Source organism: Hemiscyllium ocellatum, chromosome 12, assembly GCF_020745735.1.
Source record: "Hemiscyllium ocellatum isolate sHemOce1 chromosome 12, sHemOce1.pat.X.cur, whole genome shotgun sequence".
Taxonomy (NCBI): Eukaryota; Metazoa; Chordata; class Chondrichthyes; order Orectolobiformes; family Hemiscylliidae; genus Hemiscyllium; species Hemiscyllium ocellatum.
Window position 1 is genome coordinate 66,390,891 of NC_083412.1, and position 12,383 is coordinate 66,403,273.

The window sequence follows — 12,383 nt, forward strand, 5'->3', positions numbered from 1 at the left end:
ACACCATTAGGCCATTATATCCCCTTAAACTGAGATGAAACAGCAATGTCTGAATCATCAGTTCATTTCTTTTAATGTAAAGTCAAAACACTGGATGCAACTCACTTCTTCTTTGAAATAGTGTCATTGGATTTTTTATGTCTACTGGAGGGCAGATGGTCCCTGCACTAATACTTTGTACGAAAGCACCCTGATAGTGCAGCATTGCAGTCAATGTCAACTTAGGTTTTGAGTTCAAAATTTTAAAGTGTCACTGTGACTTACAATCCTCTTGCTCAGACACTAGGGTACAAACAAATGAGTAAAGCCTGACCCTTAGAGGAAACTCTAGCCACGTTAAAAATACAATTTGAGAGTGTGAAATTAACCAGACTTGTCCTTCAATAACTGACATTTTCCTACTTAGACCACATATTTTATTAGACTGTCAATTTCACAAGTTTACTATCTTCTATGCAACTTAGAATTACCGCATAAAATTAGAATGTATATGCATTGGAAACTTACTTTACGTCATTAAAAGCTGCCGTAATAGATCCCGTGGTTTTCAGGTCACCAATCTGGTGAAGCATTGCATTACTAATGCAACATTTTTTTTCAATTCACGTCTGACCAACAACACTTCATCAAAGCATTTTCCACAGAAATGGTCTATGATGTATGAAAGGAATATAACTGCTGATTTCTCTACAAATTTGTATTGATATTTTCAAACAAAAGTAAGATTACATTCCACAGAAGCCAAGGTAAGTTTGCAAAATGACAATGATATATGGTTACACTTAGTAAAGTTATGAAAGGGATAAAAGCCGTAAACTAAATTGCATGTCATTTCTGTATATATATTTGTACTAAAATATTCAAATTATTCATGATGGCTATTATCTTGCAACCTTTGTTTCTCAAACAGCTGAAATAGTTTGTACAATCTAGCTAGTTCCTTCATGTAGAATTTATCATGCATCTTCATGTAGTTAGATCTACATGCACACTACAGTGGTAACATGATGAGAATTTCCTGACAAGACAAAAGCTATGAACAGGCTATGTGATAAAAGTCATGATTTGGAAATGCCGGTGTAAGACTGGGGTGTACAACGTTAAAAATCACACAACACCAGGTTATAGTCCAACAGATTTAATTGGAAGCACACTAGCTCCTTCATCAGGTGATAGTGGAGGGCTTGATCATAACACAGAATTTATAGCAAAAATTTGCAGTGTAATGTAACTGAAATTATACATTGAAAAATTGTTTGTCTGTTAAGCCTTTCATCTGTTAGAATACAGTGATAGTTTCACTTTTTTCACGTGTAAATCACAAAACCTTTTTTTAAAGTTGCATTCTCGGGGTAGCTGTTAACAATGGTGATAGCTAGACAATATGTTGAAGGTGTTAGCCCCCTGTGTTCTCTGTCTATGACCTGATGTTTAGATTGATTCTAATCTAAAAAGTGAGATAACAGAGTTTTACATAAATTCATGCAGTTTTTGAGCTCAGAGTTCTACATGAATATATGCAGTTTTTGAGCAAAGTGCAATGTCGATAGCTAGTGTGCTTCCAATTAAACCTGTTGGACTATAACGTGGTGTTGTGTGATTTTTAACATTACTATTATTTTCTCATTTATAAGAGCAGTAAACACTGTAATGTTAATATTGAGAGTAATGAAACAAATGACTGATGGTATCATGCACATTGACCTGGTTATTTAGAGAGTGGAGAGAGTGACAAAATTGATTGGGATGCATATTGCAGTAGTATTGTGTGTTACAGGATTAATAGTCCAGAAGCCTGGACTAATGATTCAGAGATCTGAGAACAAATCCCCCTTGCCAGCTAATTCAGTTAACATACATTCCTTCTGCTGCTGTTATAATGTACTTGCTGTATGCACTTTTTTTAAGATGCATGGCAGTGACATGTCAAACCTTCTTTGGTGGCACCCTCCAACACTTGAACTTTGACTACTGAGAAGAGCAAGAGTACAGGTGTATAAGAACACCACGACTTGCAAGATTCTCTCCGAATCATGCAGTATCCTGACTTGAAACAATGTCATCATCCCTAATTGTTGCTGGGTCAAGATTCTGAATCTCCCATTTCAGTAGTCTCTCAACTTAGCCTTCCACATACAGAGATTTGTGTATTTACAATTGCAATGTTACTGCTTCTCCCTTAAAATTGTACTGTAGTTAATATTGCCTTCTCTTTATTCATAGAAAAATGTACATTTCACAGTTGTCTGCAGTAAAATTTAATTGGTCTTGTATTTGCTCATTTTACCAGTCTATTTCTTCCTAAAACTTGATATCATCTTCATTGTTTACTGCATTTCTCTGTTTACACTCATCACCCAATTTTGAAATTATGTCCTATGCTTCCAAGTCCAGATCATAAATAGAGGTCAAGAATTACAGAAGTCTTAATATTGCCAATGAGGGAACATCAATGTGTACTTTCCCATTTAAAAAAAACTACAGAGATCCAAGATGGCAGCAACTCAGCAAGTCTGAGCCTATAGTGCTCCTCCCAAGACCTAGGCAAAGTGGGCCACCCGCCTCCACCACACTCACCAAATCATTTTAAGAAGTTCTTACTTACTGTAATTAACGGTTCAATACTAAATTTAAACAGTTCAATCTCTTGTAAAAGGCAGGAACCCCTCCCCCACCCTCTCCAGCTGCAGCAGAGGTGTCCGCAGTTGCCCCGGGGGACTTACCTACAATGGCGAGCCTCATGGAAATAATCTCTAAACTTGATGCAAAGATCAATGCTTTCATTGAAGAGTCCCGAAGTCGATGGAATTCATTCTCGGCCGCACTACAAATGCACGGCCAAGACATCGAAGAAATTGAGCGCTGAGTGGGAGGGGTGGAGCTAAAGGTTGCGACCTCCAAGGCCATTGCAGAATTGAGGTCGTTGAAAAAATATTTGTTTGCTGGGTCTTCCTGAAGGGGAAGAAGAAGGCCAGCTTACAGTGTTCCTTGAACAGTGGCTTCCACAGCTTTTAGATCTGGAGGCTGGATCAGGCCAGGTAAGGGTGGAATGGGCCTTCCGGGTTGCAATACGCGGGTCCGGCTCGAACCAGCGTCCCCGCCCAATCCTTTTCCGGCTGCAGAGCTATAAGGAGAGGCAGATACTCTTGGAAGCCTCCAGAAATCTTGGAAAAGTTTCCCAAGCCATGGCTTATAAAGGATCCAAGATTATGTTATTTCAGGACTTTTCCTCAGCTCTGGTCCGAAAGAGGAAGGTGTTTGATGAAGCAAAGAAACGTTTAAGGGATTTAAACATTCAATACTCCTTGCGCTACCCAGCTACACAGAATGGTCCGTATATAACTTCAGATCACGGGAGAAGGCCAAGGAACTTTTGGACTCTCTTAGATAAATTATAAGTGTTGTTTTGCCCTACCCCCACCCGGGTTTACCCCCCTTTTTTTTCCTTTCATTATCTTACTATTTAATATTATCTCCGGGGGTGGGAAGAAGGGTTTATTTATTCATTCTTTACTTAGCGATTTTCTTTCTCCCTTTTCATATATATATATATATATATAGGCCAGGGGTTCTAGTTAATGTAGATGGGAGGGAAGGTGGCTACCTTATCCTATTTTATCTTTGTCCTTGGGAGCAGAGTTGTTTTCCCCTGTTATTTTATATTACTATATTTAATTATTATTTGCTGAGACTGTAATTTTATAGTCATATATGTTCATATATGGTATTAACATTACCAAATATATCCAGATGTTGGTGTGGCTTGGGGGGGGGGGGAGCGGGAGTGGTGGGGGATAGAGTACTCACTGTTAGTTCTAGTTCAGCAGTGTACTTGAATTTTCTTTATCCTATTGTGGGGTGCCTGGATCAAGGGTATGGCACTGGTTGAGAGAGGTTATGATGGGTTTTTTGGAAGGGAAGTGATGCCCCCTGGGAATAAGGGGGAGGATCTCCATTTAAATATGCTTTTTTTTTATTTAGAAACAGTTTTTTTATTATATTGATCTGAATGTATTAAAGAGCTTTTATTTTTGTGAATTTTATATGCTCTATGCTTGGGATGTTTTGGATAGGGTTTCTTCTCCCGGGGGGGGGTCTCGGACTTGCCCGGTGATTATGGATGATCGGTCGATTAAATGGTGCACCTGAAATGTCACGATGAGTAATTCACCAATCAAAAGGAGGAGAGTATTATCAAACCTCAAGAAAGAGAGGATCGATATAGCTCTCCTATCAGAGACACATTTATTGGATAAAGAACACCTGAAATTACGACAGGGAAGAGATTATTTTCCATTCTCTCTTTCTATGCAAGGAAAAACATTTTGGTAAACTGGGTGGCTGAGGGCCCTCATGTACTTTTGAGTTGGCACAGAATAATTATGGAATATACTCCCCCGACTTCCTTACAAATATAGTGCACCAGGAGAAAAAACAAATTACTCCATAAAATATGGCACAAATACAGATATCTTGGTCATCCTACAAGGGCCTTTATTTAATTGAAAGGGTGAACCTGGCTGGTCCGGGGCCCCTTGGGAGAGGAATCCCACATGAATACAGGTTTTGTTGTGATCTGATGTTAACACATTCTGAGCATGTATATCACTGCTCAATTTATGTGTTATCTGTTGGGTTTTTTTTTCTCTTGAATAATGTAAGAATTTTAATGATACATTCTGGTCAGTTGTAAGTTAGATGAGTAGTTAGTTGAGTTTTGTCTTTTTTTTTCTCTTGGTATTTCTTTTTTCTTGTTTGATAGATTTTGGTTAGAGGAGGTCTGGAATCAAGAGACACAATCTCAGAGAAAGGAGCAGACCATTTAAGAGTGATATAGAGAGGATTTTCTTCACTCAGAAAATGGCGAATCTCTGGAATTCTCTACTTCATGGGGCTGTGGAGGTTCAATCATTGAATATATCTAAAACTGAGATTGATAGGCTAATAAGGGATATAAGAATAGTGTGGAATGTGCTGTTGAGGTAGATGATCAGTCTTCAATCAAAGATAAAAATCACACAACACCAGGTTATAGTCCAACAGGTTTAATTGGAAGCACTAGCTTTTGGAGTGCCGCTCCTTCATCAGGTCACTTAACCTGCCAATATCCTTTTTGTGGACTCTCTTCTGTCATCTTCACCATTTGCCTTTCCACCTATTTTTGTATCATCTACAAAAGTGACTTTCATACATGAATCTCCCTGATCCAAATCATTAGTACATATTGTAATGATTGTTTCATCAGCAATGACCCCTTGTCATCCTGAAAATGTCTCTATTATCTAACTCTCTGCCTTCTATTAGTTAACCAATCATCTATTTAGATAGCCTGATGTTGGTACACTTTTCCAAAGCACTTTTTGGAAATCCAAAATTACATCACCAGATTCCCCTTTATCTATCCTGTTTGATACCTCAAAGAACTCTTAAATCTTTTCTCTAGCATGATATCTCCAACATGAAGCTATGCTGACTCTGCTTTATTATATTATGCATTTCTAGATTATCTTCTATTATATCCTTCATGTTAGACTCTTAACACCTAATTCCAAAGATGAATGATAAGTGAACTGGCAGCTTCCAGGACTTTCCAGGATCTAAGAATTGTTGGAAGATTACTGTCAGTGTATCCACGTTCTCTGTGGCTATATCCTATAAAGTCCTGGGAAGCATCCCATCAAGACCAAGGGCTTCTTGGCTTTAAGCCCCATTTGTTTCCCTTTCCCTCCAGTGAATATTTTGGCATTTATTTCTTTTTGCCCTTTTGTCTCTTGATTATTTAATCTTTTTGGAATGTTATTACTGTCTTATACAATGAAGATTGATGCAAAGTTTTTATTTAACTTGTCTGCCATTTTCTGGTTCCATATTATTTCCTGAGAGGATCTCTTAGTGTGACATTACTCTTTCACTCAGCTTCATTGCACATGGTCAATTTAGATCGGTACGTCCCTCACCAGTTGCACAATTGGTGTCTGAAGAAACACTGACAAAAACATTCTCTAAACTCCTCTTCGAATATCACTCTTGCCAGTGTAATTGTCCCAGATTATATGAAGCTTGAAGATTCTCAAAATTATCACAGTGCATTGGAATGGTATGGTGGCTCAGTGGTTAGCCCTACTGTCTCACAGGGGACCTGGGTTCAATTCCACCTTCAGATGACAATCTGTGTGGAGGTTGAACATCCCCTCTGTGTATGTGTGGGCTTTCTAAGAGAGCTCCGCTTTCCTCCCACAGTCCAAAGATGTGCAGGTTAGGTGGATTGGTCATGCTAAATTGCCAATAGAGTCGAGGGATATGCAGGTTAGGTGCATTAGCCATGGAAAATGCAGAGTTATAAGTGTAGGCTGGGGAAGTGGGATGCTCTTCAGAGATTCAGTGTGGACTCAATGGGCTGAATGGTCTGTTTCCACACATTAGGATTCTATGATTATTATTTCCAAGGCCTCATTCTCTAAGGCACTTATGTTCAGTTTGATCACTCTTTTCTATACATTTAAAGAAACCAGGATATCTGCTCGGGGTGGGGGGAGGAACGGGAGGGTCCAGATTTTATGGTCCACTTAGGCACCAATATAGATAGATTGAGAAAAGTGTTTTTGCACAGCCAATATGAGGAACGAGGCATCAAATTAAGAAGCAGAAAGGTTCATTGAATCTTTGGGTTGTTACCTGAACCACGTTCAAAGAAAGCGCAACTAAAAGACTGGAGTGGGAAAGTGCACAGTGGTCCTTCAGGCACCAGTACCAATACTGGGAGAAGTGGGATCTGTCCTGATGGCACAGTCTATACCTAAACCATGTAGGGACAGGTGTGCATGTGAACTGCATAACCAATCATACAGAGTGTGATTTAAACTAAATTGTGGGGGTAACGGTCAAAATTTGGGAAGTTGTGGTGAATCACAAATTGGGAAAAATGCAACAGAGGAAGGAGACAGTGCAAGATAGCAGGTGATGACACATACCTCCCAGACGGTCTCAACACCTTCCATGCTCGCTTTGAGCACACTTTCGGCGGAGAGATAACACCTATTCCGACAAGTCCTGACGAACCTACCCCAACAGTCACTGTATCAGAGGTCAGATCAGTTTTCCTTCATGTGAATCCAAAGAAAGCGATGGGACCAAACAGAGTACCAGGCTGTGCACTCAGAGCATGCGCAGATCAACTAGCAGAGGTCTTCTCAGACATCTTCAACCTCTCCCTGCAGTAGTCCAACATCCCTGGTTGTTTGAAGAGGGCCATCATCATCCCTGTGCCAAAGAAGGCTCAAGCAGCATGTCTCAATGACTATGGCCCAGTGGCCCTAACTTCAGTGGTCATGAAGTGCTTCGAAAGGCTGGTCAAGGCATTAATCAACTCCAGTCTCCCCACTACTCTTGACCCACTCCAATTTGCCTATTGGACCAACAGATCTATGTCAGATGCCAAATCACTTGCCCTTCACTCCTCTCTAGAACATCTTGACACCAAGAATAGCTACATAAGAATCCTACTCATTGACTACAGTTCAGCCTTCAACACTACCATCCCCTCGAGACTGATTACTAAACTTAGTGATTTTGGACTAAGCCCCACTCTCTGCAACGGAATCCTCAGTCTCCGGATCCACAGGCCACAATCACTTTGGGGACAATATTTTATCCTCACTAACACTCAACACTGCAGCCACCCAAGGGTGCGTACTCAGCCCCCTATTGCACTCACTGTATACCCATGACAGCGTCGCCAAATACCAGACTAATGCCATTTACAAGTTTGCTGATGACACCACCATAGTCGGTTGAATCTCAGATGGCGACAAAACAGACTACGGACGGGAGGTGGAAGACCTGGAAAATGGCACACTGAGAATGACCTCACTATCAATGCCAGCAAAACCAAGGAACTCATTACTGACTTTTGACGGGATGTTACTCATGCCTCCCTACATATTAACAGCACAAAGATGGAACAAGTGGAGAGTGTCAAGCTCCTGGGAGTGGTCATCAACAACAGGCTTTCTTGGACTCTTCATGTGGACGCACTGGTTACAAAGGCCCAACAACGTCGCTTCTTCCTCAGGCAGCTCAGAAAATTTAACATGATGGCAAATACCCTTGCTAACTTTTATAAGTCGCCATGGAGAGCATTCTGTCTGGACGTATCACTACCTGGTATGGTAACTACCATTCAAGATTGGAAACAGTTACAGAGTGGTGAACTCGGCCCAGAGAGCTCCAACAAGCCCAAGTGGCTTACTCTTGTTTCTTATTTGTACGCTTGTATGTAATTGAACCATATCTTCTTTGTGCAATGATTGCTTTACATTCCAGTTTTTGGTTCCAATCCAACGAGCCAATGATCTTTTCTATACACTGAATTAGCCTTCCACTTGTTCAGTATTTTTATGCCTGATTTACCTTTTACTTTTCCATTAATCCTAAGCCAGTTTTTGTGATAATCTTCATTCCCCAAATGCTCTCCCACTGAAGAATACTGCAGATATCCCATTTCATTTCTTAGAACTAGATCCAGCACTCCTTCCTTCCTCATTGCACAGGAAACATTCTGGGCTAGACTCTACATTGTTAAACAAAACCTGACATAAATCTCATGGAAGGGGCTGTCTATGCCTGGCCAGCAGGCAGTAGTTTATTTTTGTTTAGGAGATAGTTTTTAAATTAGTATCTAGATTTTCATTCAACCTGTTCACACATGCAATGGCCCATATCTAAAGCAAGTGGGACTTGAATCCAGACATTCTGGCCTAGAGAGAGATACTAATCCTGCACCACAACTGCCCAAAATGACAATTGAATATGGTTTCATGGTCACGAATACACTTTTCAGTCCAGAATTTTTATTCACTGATTTCAAATGTCACCTTGTGTGATTTGGACCAGCATCCACAGCACATTATCTGGGTGTCTGGATTCCTACAGCAACAATACCACTAAGCCATCATCTTCCCCTTTTATTATTATGGGGGTGTCCAGGAAGAAATATTGGCTCACTGAGCTTCTGGACAATCTGCAGCCAGCAATTGTGTCACTTGCTAGTATCAATGGCTAGTGCTGATATCACAGGAAATCTGGCAGGACAGGGAACCACAGATATATCTAAATCTGGGCAAGTCTTGAGATCTTATTGGGGCTGTGATGGCAGGTCGCAGAAAGGGGACTGAGTGGGTGGTGTTGGAAAATGTGCAAATGACACTCTCATCTGACTTATTTTGTACATTTCAAAATGGAGCTCCAGTATGTCTGTGTTTATTTCCATATATTACTTTACTGGCATTTCCCTCCAGGAAAGCAGTAGAGAAAATTGATCACATTTGGCAAAACTGTCAGGGTACATTGCCTATTGGTATAGGGAACATATAATGGAGACGTGTCCCATGTCTCAACATGTCACTGCCCAGCAGTTCATCCTGCCAGGCTGTACACTGGACACGGTCTTCTCCCAATGTCTGTTATATTGATGAGATGGGACTATTACTATGCATTAATTCCCTACTCAAGAACTCCAATGTGGCAAAAGATGTGAGGCTCATCTGCACTTCCCTTTCTGTCCAGAAAATCATAGTGAGAATGTGAGTGGCAAGGCCGGAACTGTGACTGCTTTCCTGTCATTGGGTGACCTATAAAGTTCGAGTAAAAAGTGAGGTCTGCAGATGCTGGAGATCAGAGCTGAAAATGTGTTGCTGGTTAAAGCACAGCAGGTCAGGCAGCATCCAAGGAACAGGAAATTCGACGTTTCGGGCAAAAGCCCTTCATTCCTGATGAAGGGCTTTTGCCCGAAACGTCAAATTTCCTGTTCCTTGGATGCTGCCTGACCTGCTGTGCTTTAACCAGCAACACATTTTCAGCTCTGACCTATAAAATTCAACCTACTCATTGAGAATTAATGTTTGTAAGCATTTTTGATTTCCTTCTTTGCTGTTTGCAATATTACAATTCCAGTACACATCTGGGTCATTAAAGACACCATTTGCAACGTGGCAGGTCTTACCATAATTTCCCTGAAACATTTCTCCTCTACCGCTTTCCCAATATTTGGTAGCCATTAATATACACCCAGTAGCTGTTGTTTTTAATACTCAAACTGAATAGGCTGTGTTTTTGGACCCTCATTCACATCATCCTTTGCCAATGTTATGATATATTTCTGGATCAATATGCCATCCAAATTTTGTTCTTATCTCCATACTTCCTGTATACATGTGGGCTTTGAACCAGATACCAGCTGATTCTACTTTATCATAGTCCCATATCAATGCCAATATGTGCCTTCAGTCCATCCGCCTTATTTACCACAAAACCTTAGATTTGAATCTTAATGTGTACTGAACTGGCTGTACACAGCCGGAGCAGAAATATAAATGGTAATTGCAGCATTAGAGTCTTGAGGCTAAGAAGGCAAATACTTATCAAGGATGTCTACTGTGATAAGACCATAAGAATTAGGAACAGAACTTGTCTCATGGAGTCTACTTTGCCATTCTGTCATAGCTGCTATATTTCTCAACCTCATTCTCTGCCTTCTCCCTATAACCTATTATCATTTTACTAATCAACTGCTGTTGATATCTAGTCACATTTAGTTGTGGACAAGAAAGAGTCACTTTAGCTCTTTGGATAACGATCTAGAAATCTACAGTTCATCTCTTTCTTTTAACTTGTTACTTTTTTTTACTGCTCACTTCTATAAATTATAGTATTAGAAAGCATCAATGGAACTGTCATTATTGTGTTAAACCATGATTCCTTGGTACTCCAAGGTATTAATTTTCATCTTAATTTGTGCTAAGATAGTTGATCATGGCCAAAGTGGCAGAAATAGTACAGTTAACTTCAATGTTCTAGGGCAAAGCAAGAAAATAATTAGCCAGGATGTCTACATTTGATTCCGATCTGGCGGTTCGTCTGATACAGAAAATGTGGTTTGAATGGTTTCACGGAAAAATACTATTTTAATCTGTAGCCTGTGACAGCATTTAAACAAAAATGTTTCCTTGACTGAGTGCTTTTACCACAGATGCCACAGGATATTGATGATGTGGAGGTGCTTGTATTGGACTGGGGTGGACAAAGTTCAAGAACACAACACCAGGTTAGAGTACAGCTGGTTTATTTGAAAGGACAAGCTTTTGGAGCATTGCTTCTTTGTCAGGTAGTTGGTGAGGCAGGAGACAGGGGACACAGAATTTATAAGTAAAAGATCAAAATGTCATAAAACTGAAGTGATGTATTGGACAATTCTAAATGGCTGTTCAGTCTTTAATCATTTAGAATGGGGATGCAAGTTTTGATTGATTAATATGTAAATCACAAAAGTTCTTTCAAGTCACTACCCCGAGATAACTTAAGGTTTTATCAGTATATAAAAAAAATGACATCTCAGCTCTGGCAATGCATTAAAGGTGCAAGATTAGAGTTTGTCTGTATCCCAACCGGACTCAAAATGGTTTTATTTCCAAAGTAGGAGTTTATAAAATGTCACATTGACTGTCTACAGATTGTGTGCTTTTTGGACAAAATAGAATGTATTTGCAAAAACAGATCTGCAAATGCAACTTCATCCCATAGACATTTATGTGTGTGTGCATGTACACACGTGAGTGTGAGAGAGGGAGAGGAAAAGTGCGTGTAGGAGAGAGAGAGAGTGTGTGTGTGTTTGTATGGGTGTAGGAGGGTGGGAGAGAGTGTGAGAGTGTGTGTGTGTGCACGCATGCATGCTTGAGAGAGTGTGTGCATGAGTATGACAGAATACATGCCTGTAAGAGGATGTGCGCGTGAGTGTGTATGTGTGGGTGAGATCGTGTGTATGAGAGAGGGTCTGTATGCAGGCTTGTGTGTATATGAGAGTGTCTAGTGTGGTGGGGTCACCTGTAGTGTAACATGAACCCAAGATCACGGTTGAGGCAATCATCATGAGCGTAGAACTTGGCTATCAGTCTCTGTTCAGAGATTCTGTGCGGTGTATCCCGATGTCTGCCTTGGAGGATGTTCACCTAAAGATCCAAGGCTGAATGTCCTTGACCGTTGAAGTGTTCCTCCACTGGGAGGGGATAGACAATGTTGTCTATCATATGTTACAGGCAACTATGTCCAAAGGCATGATATACTGGCGAAACTACCCAGATGCTACAACAATGGATTAATGGACACTGTGCAACAATCGCCAGACAGGGATGTTCATGGGTTTATGGCACAGATGACCCCACCACACTGTACACACTCACACACAAGTACACATTCACACTAATTCTCACATAGACCCGTTCTCAAGCACATGCTGTCTCTCTAACACACACAAACTCACACTCATGTGCAAACCCTCTTATAGGCATATACTTTGTCACACTCATGCACACACTCTCTCAAGCATGCTC

General features: G+C 40.5%; 1 protein-coding gene across 3 annotated transcripts in view; it reads left to right on the plus strand.

Annotated features, from left to right (window-relative positions):
* The window catches only part of LOC132821099 (SH2 domain-containing protein 1B-like), a 94,410-nt gene that overhangs the window by 30,969 nt on the left and 51,058 nt on the right, over window positions 1-12,383 (plus strand). For 2 of the 3 annotated variants that reach the window (XM_060833627.1, XM_060833626.1), the window contains exon 1: window positions 649-746. The exons of the other annotated variant lie outside the window; for it this stretch is intronic. The gene's annotated coding sequence lies outside the window, so the exon portion shown is untranslated. Of the gene's footprint in view, window positions 1-648; window positions 747-12,383 lie in introns of those variants that run through there. 3 annotated transcript variants of the gene reach the window in all.